Source organism: Cryptomeria japonica, chromosome 10, assembly GCF_030272615.1.
Source record: "Cryptomeria japonica chromosome 10, Sugi_1.0, whole genome shotgun sequence".
Lineage (NCBI taxonomy): Eukaryota > Viridiplantae > Streptophyta > Pinopsida > Cupressales > Cupressaceae > Cryptomeria > Cryptomeria japonica.
The window spans coordinates 836,500,670-836,516,472 of NC_081414.1; the positions used below are offsets into that span (position 1 = coordinate 836,500,670).

At 33.7% G+C, this 15,803-nt stretch overlaps 1 long non-coding RNA gene across 1 annotated transcript; it reads right to left on the reverse strand.

The window, feature by feature from the left end:
• Positions 1-3,929: 3,929 nt before the first annotated feature.
• On the reverse strand, positions 3,930-5,746 carry LOC131068831 (uncharacterized). The gene is made up of 3 exons (XR_009112074.1): positions 5,418-5,746; positions 5,037-5,219; positions 3,930-4,056 (listed from the first exon to the last, which is right to left on the reverse strand). It is a non-coding gene; the product is annotated as an uncharacterized LOC131068831 (long non-coding RNA).
• Positions 5,747-15,803: the final 10,057 nt, after the last annotated feature.

The following is a 15,803-nucleotide window of genomic DNA, read 5'->3' on the forward strand; positions in this document are numbered from 1 at the left end:
GTATTTTATTCTGTGTATGATTGTGTACAAAATACACGTCAACAATACCCCAAATTGCAGCACCATAAGGAGGGCCAATAGAGTTTAATTAGACCTGTTTAGTATCTAAATTAAATTAAATGTTATATTCTTTAGGGCTGACTAAGTATTAGGGAAAAATTAAATTAAATTAATATCATTTATATTCTGGCAGACCTATCTATATTGGCAAATAAGAAATTCAAGTCTAAGTATTCCTTTATGTAATATTCCCCTTAAAAAAAAATTTGATTTTCCAATAAGATTACAATGCAAACACAATAACCCATTATGGTTAGAGGAATAAGCTAAAACAACTGAAAGGGAACCCTTCCACCTTTTGTTCACCGAGAGCCCAATCTAGGAGGGTGAGAGCATACGGTGTTCCGGAGATCGTTAGCACCATAAATTGAACTGAAATTACAATGCACGAGCGGCAAGCCAACCCCTTCTGCTTATCCAACAGGATAGAAACTAAACTACTTGGCGGTGAACCAACCAAGGAAACAACAAGGAATTTCAACTCAATTACTCTACCGCGTATTTCAGCGGGAGGACAATATCACTCAACCACTTACTCAGTGGGAGGACAAGAATTACAAAAATCAAAAGTAGGCAGCAAGCCAGCCTCTTCCACTTTTCAGCGGGTATACTTTACAAGCCAGAAGTGGTTGATAGTACTACTATTCAACCTTACAAAAAGAGAGGAAAAATAGAATAGAAGAGCAATGCTGATCACAAAAGATAACTACCACCAAAACCAGCTCAAACTACACTCACTCGCAAGAACTCAATCAAACATCAACTTTCAAAAATCTGATATACATAACAGCAGGCTAGAAATGCATAACCAGCAACCCCAAACCACACCAAAATGCTCCCAACTCGCTCCAAACTCAGCCAAAACAACCCACGACACACCGAAACTGACACTAGGCATAAAGCGACTAAGAACAAACTGGAAATGAGCTTCAATATGCCCCCAAACACATAGCACGCATCCCAATGCACCCACAAAAAGTATGCCTATGCTGGAAAAGTACGATTTGCATTATAAAATTAAAGACTCCAAACTAGGGGCTAAAAACTTACAAATCTTATTGCCAAATGCACAGAAATATTTCGAGCCAATACCCAAAATGATAGGTCGCACAGGCAGGGAGCCACACCAAAAACCAACAACACTGAAATCACGGCAGCAAACTCGACACTCTAGAAACCACACTGAAACTGAAAATGCACACTGAAAACTTCACCACAATCCAACACTCAGCTAGGTACTATGTTTCAAGTACGAAACTGGCTAAACTAGGGAGCCACAACTCCAAAGCTCAAGTTCACTCACCATTCTGGCAACATAACAATATGATTTCTTCAAGATACCAAAAAAGAGAGCCCAAGGCTCTTATTTATAACTTTGTCCAACCAAATTCAAATGCAAATGCACACCAAATACGCCTAATTCACATGTCATTTCATTTTACCCCAACGGCGCCCAAACCCATTTGAATTTCATTTCATTTGTCCCTTCAAAATGGCGTCCCCTTCCATCTAGGCAAGTTCGAACTTTGCCTTGGAAATAATAAATATAATAAGCTCATGAAATTAAGCTTTATTTCTCTTATGCCACTGACTTAGGGAAAATTAATAAAATCATTTAAATAAAATAAGTTTCTATTTCCCAAAGTCGTCCAAATTATAATAATTAAATATTAACTCTAGAATGTAGTGTTAATATTTAATAAATCATTCTGCAAGCCAAATACTGCTCAATACCAAATGAATTGAGGACTGAAGTGCTGAACCAACAGTTGGACTGAACTAGAGCTCTGAACTGCCCTGCTAAAAATAGAACTACTTGAACTAATACTTACTAAAAATAGTAAGTCATGAAATCATCTCCGAAAGACATGCTCGTCGAACCCAATGAGAGAGCTCAAAAAACCCAGAAAAACTTCCCTAACAGAAGTTCCAAACTCCAACTGCTTCCCACTCAAAATCCACCTAGAAGCTGGAAACCCTAATTTTGCCAAAAATAGCCTACAGGCCTCCTGAATAGGCTATTCCCCACCAGGAATGATCACTGGCTAGAAGGGGGTATTACACTTTATATGCCTGGCTGACCACCATACAAATAATTAAGGGCAGCGATCACTCTTAATAAATATAGCAGCAATTTTAATGTTTAAAATAAATAGAGATTAATATGAAAAGCAGCAACTTATGAAGGGTTGTGTCCATTTCTAAAAGGTCAGCAACTTCCAAAAGTCCCCTACCTTCATGGAGAGTATATATGGGAAGGACCACAATGGGAGAAGGCACGAAAGGACAGAACATTGATAAGCATCAAGGCAGATTGAAGCACCTACAGTAGTCAATAAAGAACACAAAATCCAGACCAGGAACAGATCAGGAACAGATCATTCTGAGCAGCAACTACTAACCAAGATCAGACCTATAATAGATCAGATCAAAATTTAGCATACCCAACAACAGAAAGGGAATTGGATCAGAGGAGTTAATCTGAAAAGAGCAGATCGAGGACAGGCATCTCTAGCCTATACTTCGATCAAGTCTAAGATTCAATCTATATAGCAGAAATAATAATTATTGCGTAATGCAGCATGAAGTGATTTATTTGTATAATTTCTCATATACGTTTGGTATGTATGCTTATTATATGCAGCATGGTTATGATTTGATGCATGATACTTCACTATTTGATATGAGCATTAATACGTATGCAACATAATGTTATTATATTACTCTTATATATGGATATAGACAATGATGTGGATTCCTCATCTATTTGTTTAAATTCTTCAAACAACCATGATAGGGGTAGTGAGGGAATACAAGGAGAGGAAACAATTATGAGGTCCTCTTCTAAGCATGCCACATCATGGTGGATGACTAATAGTCCCATGAGGCCAAGGCGGTGCAAGAGGCACCCCATCCTTGGACTTAGAACGGAAGGATGCTCCAAACACCCTATTGTAGTCTCCCCACAAGCTTCCAGCATGGTTGATTTTTGGGTTAAGGAGTCCCAATCATAGGGAGGTGAATAAGGGTGGTATGACGAGGTTGAATGGCTGTAGGACACCTCACTAAGTACAACACCACATATGGATGGTGGAAGGCCACAAGAGGCCAAGAGGGATAGTATGCCCACTCTTGGGCACCCTATCATATCTCTTTATCCTAAACCTCTATGGTTCAACTCAATTAATGAGTTAGATGTATCATATAACCAAAATAATGTTCCTAGCCTAGTAGGTAAGATATATGCTTTTGATTAAGATAATGTTCCTAATCTTAGTAGGGAAGATCTATTTTATGAATTATGTTTCAATGATCATCTAACATGATTGCAGGGCCTCGACCAAAATCTGTCTTGTTCAACAATTCAAATTGGTAAATGATATCTCTTACTCTATTTCATTTCTTGCTTTACTTGGAATTGTGATTTTAGAGCAAAAACCAGGGCACAAAAGGGGACATTACACAATACAAAAGGGATGACTTAATTATCAAAGTATTTACTTTTTAAATGCTCCATGAAACATTCTATTCTACTATACAAAAAGATTATTATCAATAAAATTATTTTTCATAAACTCCTCTCTAAAATCCTACATTTCACTTTAAATTAACAATTTCTACAACATTCATTGTGAAGCTTGCTGAACACAACATTTATACTTAAAACTAATTATTGTTGCAACATTTGTATTATTTACTTTGCACAAGCTCTTTGAACCCTACAAATTTATTTTAAGAACAAAGATCATAAGTATAACAACATTCAATATCATTTTTCTCATTTTAAAATAATGTAATTGAATTTCATTTTTACTTTTAATTTGTCATGCCTATGTTGTGTAAATATAATGTTACTATAGTATCATGCATTATAAAAAAGATTTTTGATGGAAAAACTCATCAAACCTGGCACTTTATGTTGAGAATCTCCTTATTTATATTTCCACTCTCTTTCTTATGTTGTCCAGTTAGAATTCTCAAATCCACCGTGTGTGCCTGCAATAAACAAAAAATTTAAGCAACAAACAAAACTATAACAATAAAAAACTATTTGTGTGCAAATTCATGATTTCTTAACATTTTATCATGTTGTTGCTTGTACCTTTATGTAAAAATAAGTTAAAATAAGTTATGACATATACAAGAATTCAAAGGATGGAAGAATCTTCCAATTATGCATGAATCACAACAACTTGCACATCAACATTACTTTGTTTTTCCTTTTTATTTTATGAAGCTTTTGATAGAGTAAATAATCTTTAATAGCTTTGAATGAATGAAATTGAATCTGTTTCTTGTATCCAACAATATATATAGTTCAATGATCTGAAAAGAAAAGTCTAGAGAAATTTAAAAGCTCAAACAAATACACCCCTTACATTTAGTGTTAGTAATTGCCTGATCAAACCTTTTAAGACATGATTATATCTTGTACAAGAAGTCCTGTGTGTGTGGACTAGTATTCTAACATATTTTCATATATTAAGTTTTATTTGCCCACTTTTCCCGCATACATATCTAATACCATAATATTGTCACTTTCGTTTAAGATCCTCTTCCCTCACTTTGATGAATGAAAAATGTGAGCAAAATCAAACGTAACCCCTGATAATAAAAATCAGAAACAAGAATTAGCTGAGGTGTCATATTACACCCATCCCAAACTGGAATAAGTCATTGAAAAATTCTTTGCATTTTTTATACAAGGTAGAGAAGAAGCTAACGGTGACCGGAATTCATCTTTTGATTCACATGTTCAAAGAGCAATGCAAATTGTCCTAATTGAAAAACTCCCGAAATTGAAGTAAGAAACCCACAGAAATGATCTGCGTTTCGCATAATCGAACAAGAACCTATAAACATCGTGAAATGGCCGCTGAGCGCCCATGGGTTCCTCCACCATGCAACTTTCAAACCCTAGAGTTTTAAGATATATATATGTAATTTTTTTTTAATAATCTTTTGAGCATGCTTACCTTTGACGAGCTTTCCATTTCCCTCGATCGTGTACTAATACAGAGCTATTTTCTTGCCCTCATCATTCTCGCGACTCGAACTTGAGACCTTACAAGACAAAAGCAGTATTCTAAAGTTTTCTAACAGAGACCACTTGTTCAACTATCATTGAATACATTCCTTAGAAAAATTTGACTCAATTCCTGTTATAAACATATCAGAGCTGAATTAGGTACAAATTTATAGCATTTTGATTTACGACATTTGCAAAAAATACACAAGCCAAGAATCACACTATGCCCCTGTTTCAAGATTACACAATCCCTAATCACAGGACCAACCCATAATCAAAAACCCCAGCCATTAAACAAGGAATAATGTAAATGTGGGTAAAATTGTACCTAAATGGCTTGGCCGAATTGGACCTTTCCTCGCAGCCATAATCTCTACTGTTGCTCACCCTTGCGAGTATGAACTTCATCCCAGTCTATCAAGCAGACCATGTAGAGAACTGCCATGATGCTTAGGTACTGCCAAGGATGACAAAGACCTGCAAAATGAGCTTCGAAAAATGAAAATTAGTGAAGGAAAAGGCCGTGGAAACTGTGATTAAGTATCTCATCGACCTAAGCTCAAGGTAGCCGTTCTGTTGGATGTAGACATGTTTTTGAAAAAATCGATTGCTTTTTTTGCTGTGCTACGGTTGGAGGGAGTGGTTTGTTACATTTGAATCTGAGAATTTATGTAATTTGGCAAGGAATAAATAGATTGTCTCCTTCGAGAAATAGCTTTATAATTAAGCATGAAGATCTTCGTATCTTAATTTAAGTTCATGATGAGTTTTTATGAATTAATTTTTGATTAATTTTAAATAATATTAAAATAAAGATAGGTTAAATCTTGACATGTCTACTAATGATCTATTGTTGTTGTGATTAGTATTTTATAAATCCAACAAAGTCTAGGAAGAAGTAAAACGTTTTTTACAAACAAAACCTTATGCTTGTTTGAAAAGGAGAAAAACTTTATACAAGGTTAAAAAATGATAGTTGAACTCCTTGGAAACCTTCATACAATAAAATGATTATACAAACTAAGTTCATAAATGTGCAGGGGAATGACATAGAATATAAACCAATGAGCTATGTTACTTCTGTTAATCAAATGCTTGAAAGATAATCACTTTTCAAATGTTAAGTCAAGGATTGTGTATTAAGAAGATGCCTTATACCTTATAAAAAGGGAAATGTAATTACCCGAGGGATTAAATTCCTTGATGGTAGCCGATACAATAGAAAGGTGCTTATGTGTAATGACATATTAAACTAAGAGATGAAAAAACACTTAGTGAAACATCAAGAATCTTTGATCATGATTCATAATTATAATTAATCCTTTCAAGCATGCAAGGACCAAACACAAAGAAATTTGGACATAAACTACATGGAGTCTTGCGTTTACACTTGTACATGCTAAGTATAATTCTATGTGTTATTTACAATGGAGAATGTAGCATACATCTAGGAAACATCTTTACAAAAACATGTTAGATTTCAAAGGGTTTTATAATCTCCAAGAATAAACCAATAGGTAGATGAATTCACAAGAATATTTTTGTCCAAGAAGGTATAAATATTGTAATGGGTTGATATAAGCTAATTACAAGCAATGTTATTCTATTTCTACTTTCCATGTTTAGTTAAATCTATCCTATTGTTTGTAATTTCAAATCATTGGTACAAGTTGCTTATTTGTTCACTTGGAGAAGAAAACATCTCCTACCTCATAAAACACCAATCTATCCAACCTTGACTCTATAAATATTTATATTAATATTTGAAGTCAATCATAATGCCCTCTAGGATTTTAATATATATAAAACTACAAAGCTAAAATTATTGTATTTTTCCTTGAAAGGAAAGCCAAATAAAACTTTCCATTATTAATTCTATCAAGAGAAATGTGTAATGAGGAAAACGTATGGTTTTTAAAATAGAAAGGAACATGCACAAACATAATAAAAGACAACATAGTGTTATACCCTAGAAAAATATTTTTAGGAAAATTTCTCACCTCCAAATCTTGAACCAATTGTAATGGTTATTGTATACGGTGAAAATGGATGATGAAAACAATAATATTGAAAGACTAACAAAGATCCAACCACAAAACCCTAGCCTAACAATGAAAATGATCCACCATACACAACTGAAGATACCTAAGATCATGCAAATCAACAAAATAAAACAAAATATACCGTTCACGTGTCTAGTAGGATTTCAATATACATTTCTTCCTATCTCCATTGATCTTGTTTGATATATTTGCTCTCAGATTTTATGTGTGCACAAGAGCTCAACAAAGAACGGAAATGTGATTGATAGCTTGATCGCAAGAAGGCTTGATTGGCGCGGTCATTAGACGAATAGGGTTGATAATGAAGGGGAGTATCCTCTTATATTGAGAACACTTTAGGAAATGGAGGGATAAGATTAAGATGTGTAAAGATAAATGGTCGGCTAGGATTAAAGGGCAGGTAGAGGTAATAATTAATTGATAAAGTGGGTAGGTAAGAGAAGAATTAAGAGGTGAATGACATGTGTCATGGGTAGAAAAGGCTACTGAATTAATTAAATATTTAAATAAAGATATATTTAATTAATAGAGGAAGTGGGATCAATTAAATAAAATAAAATATTTATTTAATTTGGGAAAAGGATAATTTAAATAAATAAAAGTATTTATTTAAATTAGAAAAAGGCTAGAAGAAGCTAAACGAATTAATTAAATAAATAAAGATTTATTTAATTAATAGAAAACTTAGGATAAAATAATTAAATAAATAAAATATTTATTTAATTAAACAAGACAATTCTAGGTGTCGATAGTTATAATAAAATGGCAAGATCAAACTTTCACATAAGGCTATATAAATCAATATTTTCTAGTAGCATAATTATGAACATAATACTTCCAACTTGAGCATGCAATATATAGAAGTGTAATGTCAAAAACCTACATACCCATGCAAATTCACATTATATCTTGTATTCACTTTGGTTTCTAGATACGAATTTTCCTAAATTCAAGATGTTAGCACTTTGGTATCATATAATGATCTTGACTATTTGCACCCTTTATAAATTCAATTTTCTAGGGTGAGAGCACATCACATGAACAATTGCATGATATATTAGAATCCCATAAAAAATTCATGATTCCAAATTTCATCATTTGAGCATTACTCTCTCCCTACCATCACTACTAGAAGGGAAGGTAACAACTCTATGAGCTATTTGAAAAATTATAAAACCATTTTGTATCCAATTTGGAAAAAGAAGAATGATTTTTCTAAACTTGAAAGAGAATTAAAAAAAAAGTTTTCTCTCTCTCTGAAACAAAAATCATTACCCTCCATGATTATTTTGTGAAGCTTCTACCAATTTTTATTTGGCATGCAAACAAAATTTTATTAAAAGGTGATATATATATGAAGTTGTGACATCAATCTATAGTAGCCAATAGTATCCTTCTTGACAGTTTCAAGCTCTAAAGGTGATACAATTCTAATTTATTATTCCTCTTCTTTTTCAATTAACCATTTCTCCTTTAAATTAATTAAATAATCTTATCATTTAATTAATCTCTAGTTTTCACTCTAATTAAATGATCTTTATCATTTAATTAAATTCAATTTCTATTTATCTTATAATTAAATAATTTATTTAAATTATTTGATTACTTAATAATGTATTCTTGTTATATAAATTTTCTAGATTTATTTAATGTCATTTGATCTTAATTTTGAATAAATCAAATTTCTCTTCAAATTTAATTCAAATTCACCTCCCTCTAATTTCAATTTCATTTGACATTTTTGAAAACCCAAACTCAATCCAAATGACATTTCATTCTAAATTTCTACATCATATGTGGAAATTACTAACCAAGACTCACACTTAATTCTAAATAGTGACTCAACAATCACTTTTTCTAGCTAATCAGTCACTTCCCCCTTTTTTCAAAATCCACTTTTTCTAACCACTTAGTAAATTCAGTTTCGTTCTTAATCGTATCAATTATCCAATCAATCAAGTGAGTTATTCTCTCAATCAAATTCAGTCAAAATGAGTGATTGTTTCTCACCAACCTTTCTTATTGAATCTCAACCATTGCTTAGTGTAGCATTCTATATTGTACTCATCTACAATTTTGTCCTCACCTAGGCTTCACTTGTGTGTTTCAACTTCCAGGGCCTAACAGTAATATTGATTCCGCTCATACCACTTAACTATTCTACATTTTCATCAATTTCCCAATTTCACCCCATTTTTTAAGTCTTGACTTCCAGGACCAAGGACGTACTGATGGGGAGGTATACTCAAAGAGAGTTAATTCCTTGTTTAAGGGCAGTCAGGTGTTGTCCTAGTGGGCTCATTCATTGTTCATCTGTTCTACTAATCAATTTAGACACCTCAACTCTCTAAGAGTGCTCCCAATCAAGATGTGCTCACTGGTTGCTCAAGCATGGTTGAGATTCACAAGGGTAAATCCAACCTTACACTCTCAAACTCCTAACAAATGCTTGCAGAGGTTGTAGAAGGTGTTTGTGATGTTTTTCAAGGATAATCAACTAGTTTTGAGTGAGGGTTTGATTCATTTCCCCATCGATCCTTCCTTTTCCTATTTTCTAGGCCTAGTAGCCCTAGAGCCCCAATTAGCCCTATCTAACCGGTTTTTGTGGATTTGCTCACAATTTCTCCAAAGACCCACACAAAATATTTGATGATCAGGATACCCTTTTGGAATTAATTTCCAATTTATGAAGTGAGGAATCCCAGTCTAATCATACAGGTACGAAACCCGAGAAATGCTTGTTTTAGGTTGTTTTAGGCTTGTTTTGGTCTTTTTCCAAGGGTCAGGTGTCTTCCTTGATCTACCACACCTCAAAATTCACACATATTCTCTGCCACACATCACTTGTTCATCCCAAACACTCTGCAACTCCAACCCTGCTCATTCCTGCAAACACTTGCATCATCTCATTCATTTCCTAATCGAGCTATGACTGAGCTTGCCTAGGAAATGATGCTCATTGGCCTTTCAATGACCTCCAAAGGAAAATAAAAGCTATATACACTATACAAAGGCTACATGGATCGATTCCCAAGGTTTATTGAGAAGAATTCAAAGGACTTCAAGCTGGAACCATGTTTGGGCCTCTCAAACCCTTACTCAAGTCGAGAGCTTGCAAAATTGAAACCTCAATTCAAACCTGAAAATAAAATAACCAAATTGCTTCCTGAGAACTATAAAAACATGTACAAAATAATAGGAAAATTACAACAATTCAATCAATCCATTAAGTACGGATTGCTGCTCTAATTCTTGAAAAATGCAATGTAAAACTTCAAAAATGGCCTCAAATTGTATTCCAATCAACTCCAGGCATTCAACAACCTTATTACGTTCATTCTTAGGGATTTTATATTATATTTGTCCTAACTAACTCTCCATCAGTTTCCTAACCAACCCTTTTCTCAAAAATGCAAAAAGTTGCTCAACGTTGCAAAAAGTTGTCAAGCAACTTTGACAACTTTTGCAAAAAAGTGCATTTTTGCCTTACATGCTTTGTTTTCTCCTCCAAACCATATAGGATGACTAAAAACCATTACATTAACATGTATCAATGCCAAACAAGGCTATTCAAGGTATTTTTCATCAAAATGCAAGATTTTGCCATTTTACGCTTACAGGGGCTTACAAGCCAAAGTTGAGCAAATGCATTGTCCTAAGGACATTCAACCTACCAAAACACTACAAAAACATATGAAGACATAAGAGAAGAATCTTATTCACCACTCCAAACCAACCTATGAACAAACACACCAAAAATGAAGAAGTTGGACTCAAAACTAGCTCAAAACTAGGTGGCCCTGCACCAAGTACACACCTTGGTCCCAAATCAAGCCTAGGGATCATTTATAGCTCCTCCTAATCAAATCCTCCAAATCTCACTAACTCTTTGCCTTCTTATTATACTAATGTTATTTAGTATGAGTCTCTTGCGTTTTCTCCTAATGACATTGGTATGGATTCTAATAATGTTATGAATCTTGCAGATAAATGTATACCTCTGAAAGATCTATGCATTACTTTTGATCCTAGTGAGACTATTATTGCACTTGATGGCCCATCATATATCAGTGCAAAGATCAAAGACAAACTCTTGAGCACAAGGAGTGTTGATTGATCCAATGTGTCTGGTGAATGTGATTACTAAAGAATATCTTTATACTTTACAATTGCATCAAGTTGCATATAATAAAATCTATGTTATTGTAAAGGTGTATGATGGTTTCTCTTGCCTTTTTTTGGTTCTATTACTATCTCTGTTGAGTTTGGTACTAAGTGCTTAGATGTGACTTTTTCTATCATTCCTACATTAGATCAGTTTCATGTGAAGTTGGAACATCTTTGGCTCTCTTCTATGAAAGATATTCCTTCTACAATCCATAAATGTTTGAAATTCCCTCATAATGACACTATCATAACAATTAATCATAGTCTTTACCAACCCACAATGAAGTATGGTAATTTCACCCTTGATTACTTTTGGCCTCAAAAACTTGAACCTCTCAAGCCTCGAAGTGATATCCTTTGCTTATCTTATTAGAAGTGAAAAAATGAGATGATAATGTCCTTGAGTAATCCTAGAGATCCTATACCTATGGATATTCCTCCTCCCCGTAATGGACCTGGTATTCTTCATACCCCTTATATTCCTCCCATATATGCCTCAGTCTCACCTCCTACATCTTACAAAGGAAAGCTCTTGGCATTTTCTATGTCTCAACCTAATAGGGCTTCTCCCATTCCCCCTTCTTTAAAAGAAGACAATAAGCCTATGTCGATTAATCCTCAACCTTCACAAGTCTTGGCTAAAACTAAAAGAATCGTTGTGCGAGAGAACACTAATGAAGACATTGTGCTAAGGCTCGTGAAGTTGCTTCCCAAACTATTTCCTCCCTGAAGACACCAAATATTTACTTGGTCCCATTTGTCTAGCCTTTACCTAGCCCTAGGGAGAAAATTCAACCTAAATCACCAAGATTAAAAATGATTAAGAAAAATTATGGTTCATTCTCTTTTCATGTTAGAGATCCTAATTTTATTAGTCTATATGATGATGTTTTTTATGCGAACAATATTGATTCTAATGATTCCAATGCTATGTATGAGCTTATTGATGTTAATCATGACCTATCTTCACATTTTTCATGTGAGAGCATGGTCCTTGTTTGGAACTTGTAGTAGATCCACCTGTCATGCTCGAAGTTCCTCCTCTTGCATCTTGTCCACCTTCCCTAAATGATATTTAGCAAGATTGGGAGGTGGATGATTTTCTTGATTACCTTCATTCATGTCGTAGATACTCTCTTGTGTGTTTTCTTGTTTGTAATGTGCTTCCCCCATGATGTGCTACTTGATATGGTTTGTGTGTTATGTTTGGTTCTCTTTGGATGACCCTTGTTACTCTATTGGTGTAAGGTAATAAAGAGGCCAAATCTATTGTGACATTCTTTTATTTGTATATGTATTCTTCTATATGTTGTCCCTTGTATTGTCTACTTGGGGATGATGCAAAGCATTGATATCTCTTTTGGTCTCTTCTATGTTGACTCATAAAGACACATGTTCCCTTCTTTTATTATGTTTGTAGTTCCACTACCTTTGGGGAATGCGGTCAATTGTATACAAATATCCTTGATATACACAATTTAACATAAGAGCATACTGACCCCAGAGTTAGTGGACCTCTTATGTGCTTTAAATGTTTTGTGATTGTTATCCTTTGGTTTGTCCTTTCTTGGCCAGACATCTCATTATGGTAACGTTCTTGTCTTTTGGATGCATACTACCTTAAAGTAATTGCTCTTGATAAGGTGTATGCAATCTCTTTAACGTGGGAGCATACACTCTACTCAATGTTACTCTTTTTGCACACAATATGACATGTTTTCATACTCAAGTTACTCTGCAAACTAAGCCTTTTACTTTGTAATCTGGTATTTTTTTCATGACTCATAGTAAGTAAGTCTTACTAGGCTAGTACAGTCATGTATTCTCTCTCCTTCTCCTTTCTATGTTGTCCCTTTTATCTCAATATTAGAGTAGTGAGAACCTAAATTCCCTGGGGGCTTAGTGTGTCTTGTCTCTTTGATATCTTGATAGAAGTATTTCAATGCATCTTTGTACTTTATCAAGAGTATGCTTAGTCTCATATTCTCATTAAAGTGGGGACTAAATGTAGCATCTTAAAATTTATTTTCCTATAATTTTGTCCTCACCTAGGCCTCACTTTAGCATTCCATCTTCCAAGGCCTGATTGAAATCCCAATACTTTGAGCACACCACTTACCTATTCTACATTTTCATCAATTTCCCAGTTTCACCCCATTTTTGGAGTCCTAATTCTAGGACTAGGATATACCATGTCCTAGTCCCAAATCAGGATTAGGGTGTACCATGACTTAGTCCTAAATTAGGACCAAAGTGTACCATGTCGTGGGCCTCTTGATTGAGCCCCAAATTGCAACCCCCTAATGATCATCATGAATGAGCAGGAATTTTGATCCCGTGTTGGCTTGTTGCAAAAATTTAATTTAATTTTTGATGGTCAAGTATAAAAGGAGGTATACCCCTCTAATTTCTAACTTAATGAAATGAAATCAAAATCTATACTCTAGCAAGTTAAAATGAGAAAGAAATTAATCATTCCTCGAGCATTGAAGTAGAAGTAAAGTCAAGTTCAAGCAATAAAGATGACATGAATCATCAATATTTTGTGAAGACATCCTACATGAAACCATAATTGCTTTGTGTGAAGACAAACAAAACTTCATCAAGGTAAAAATTATGGTTTCAAGAATTACATTTCAGATTTAGTATTTTACTCAAAATGAAAGTACTTTATTTCTGTCTTTCATTATATTTGCAATTCAATTTCATGGTTAATTCCAAAACTAGGGTTTGACCTAAGGAAAACCCCTATTGATCCTAGCATATTTCCCTTCATTTCTATGTAGAAGAAACAGGTGCAAAGGTGTACTTGAGAAATTTGACAAAGTCAATAGTGACGAATAGGTCAACTTTTGACAGCAAAACCTTTGAAGGACTTGGGTAGATCTATGCTACAGGTCTTGAAAAATCAGGCCAAACTTTTGGGAACAAGTCCAAAACATCTTCTTTTTCCCAAATCCAAGTTTTTGGTTCAATGGGATATGTGTAGCTTATTGTTTATGTCAAATTGCTTCAATAATTCATTATCGACCCTAATTTCACAATCAATCAAATTCAACTAAGAAAGAGGATTAAATCAAGCATAACCAATTGAATCCAATCACAATCTCAATTTATTTCCATTAGGATTGATCCTAGATCTATTGGATTTGATCCTCTTTCAATTTAATTTGGTTAATTGGTTTATTTAGTGGGTTTTTGAGTAAAACACTAATTCCTAATTTTCCATACATTACACTCTATTATGTCTTTAGATCAATATCAACCATCGAATCAAACATCTCAAAATCTATAAACTGAACATGAATCCTCCTTTTTCAATAATCACTATCTTCGTAATTCATGTGCTTACATCTTGTAGGTATTTTTAAAGTGCAACTTTGAGAGCCACCTTCCTCACAAGAAGAAGAAGGGTAATGGAGGATAAGAGCATTGGAGTCAAAATGGTTTTAACTATTCTATGAATTCATGTTGTTTCATTGTTGATTTCAATTGTGTTCCTCCATTGAGTTACAATTGAATTTGTTAATTAGATTTTAGGTTTTGTACAGTTTCCTCTTGATCAAATTGACATGCAGATCTTCTCTTGTAAACATTTTGGTGAACTTGACATGAAGAAATAACTTATTGACTTATGATTTTCATGTGTGTGTAGCTATAGGTTTCAAATTTCACAATTGTTTCAAGATTTTTGCATTTATACCTAGGATTTTCGCATTTATCATTAATTTATTTCGCATTAGCTTAAATATTTTTCGTTTGTGATAGTCAGTATTTTTGTATTTGATAACTAGAAATTTCACAATTGTGAAGCACAGTTTCACAATTCACTATTCAAAAAAATGTAAGGTATAATTTTTTATTTTCTAGTGGTAATTTTGGCTTTCTATAGTTTTTTGTTACTATTTTCAACTTTTCTAGTAGGTTTTTTTTTTAATTATTTTTGTCTTGTAGCATTTGGCTAAATTATTGACCAAAGAATGCCCCATTTGGTATGTATAAGACTTCTATCGATATTTTCTATATGTGTCAAGCAAAGGTACATTTGAAGATAGCAGAGGTGCATACGTCATGCAAAACACTGCCCGAGTGAACCTAGTGAATACATAAGCTAAATGCCTACAAAATATGCATCTTGGCATACAACATGCATTATAATATGTACCACAGTTCACTAAATTAACAATAGTTTAACTTTTGATTTGGGTATAATTTTGGAGAATGTGGAGGTGCAAGTTCATAATTTTGCATTTGACAAAGAATTTTCACATTCGAGAGACAAAAATTTTACATTCGACTTCAATCACTTTTACATTTGTGGAAGAAATTTCACATCTACTTCACGATAATTTCACATTTGATGATTAGGAATTTCAAATCTATCAAACATAATTTCACAATTATCTTGTAAAATCTGGAGATATAGTACTTAAAATTTTTTGTTGTTTTCTATTTCTTAACACTTTTTGTTCTGCTTTTTGTTG